The sequence below is a fragment of the Haliaeetus leucocephalus genome, unplaced genomic scaffold, assembly GCF_000737465.1.
Source record: "Haliaeetus leucocephalus isolate CR32 unplaced genomic scaffold, Haliaeetus_leucocephalus-4.0 Scaffold712, whole genome shotgun sequence".
NCBI lineage: Eukaryota > Metazoa > Chordata > Aves > Accipitriformes > Accipitridae > Haliaeetus > Haliaeetus leucocephalus.
In genome coordinates this window covers 5982646-5983737 of record NW_010973148.1, presented here as the reverse complement: position 1 = coordinate 5983737, position 1092 = coordinate 5982646, and positions in this window count along the sequence as shown.

Genomic DNA, 1092 nt, shown 5'->3' with positions numbered 1-1092 from the left:
GTAAAAGGGGGGGGGGGGGGGGGGGGGGGGGGGGGGGATCGCTGCTCGGGAACTAAGTCAGCATTGGTTGGTGAGTGGTGAGCAATTGCATTGTGCATCACTTGTTTTGTATATTCTAATTCTTTTATTATTTTTATTGCCATTTATTATTATTAGTAGTAGTATTAATAATTTTCTTCCTTTTCTGTCCTATTAAACCGTCTTTATCTCAACCCATGAGTTTTAGGTTTTTTTGATTCTCTCCCCCATCCCACTGGGTGGGGGGAATGAGTGAGTGGCTGTGTGGGCCTTAGTTGCCAGTTGGAGTTAAACCACAACACATGCTTGAGATATTGTTTAAAGCACAGATCAGGCTCATTTACTCTGTCAGATGAGGCCCATTTATTTGGTGTGGGGTCTTTCACAGTTAGCTGTGTTTCATAATGAGCTAGCTGTATGGGATGACAGATCCTAGGGCAGGTATACCAAGCTGGGCTTGTTCTGGCAACGCTGTTGATGTTGGCAAGCAGAAGAGGAACCATTAAAATATTTGGGCAGTGCAGGCTTGCTGCTCTGAGGCTGTTTCTGTAGCACTTATGGTACATTTAGCACAATTTGGGAAGCAGTGCACTAAAGGAATGTGAAACGAAATTCTGTACGCAGCGAAGTCATGAATAGTTAATGCAGTTGGATGGAGAACGGTAATTCTGTTTCATGGAGGAGTTTGATATTTGCTTTCTTTCACATTTGGAATCAAAACTAAACATCCTGCAATTCTCCATGTAGTGTTACAAGGAGATCAGGTTCTGGCTGACCCACGCAGCAAGTCATTTGGAAAACATCGACCCTGATGATCCTGCTGCCAGGAGCTGCAAGACTTCACATTCTAAGGACTGTCAACTTACATTTGCTTGGCTGCTTAAACGTTAAAAAACGCCATAAGAATAGTCCATCTCACCCAATATTCTGCCTCTTTTGTGGTCCACAGTAGATGTCTGGGAAGATAAGAACAAGGCAAATGTATCCTCAGTACTTTCCCAGGCTCCAATAATCTAAGAATTAGGAACTCTGTGAGCCAGAAATGGCATTTTTGCTCCAAGTAGTCCTCAGTGC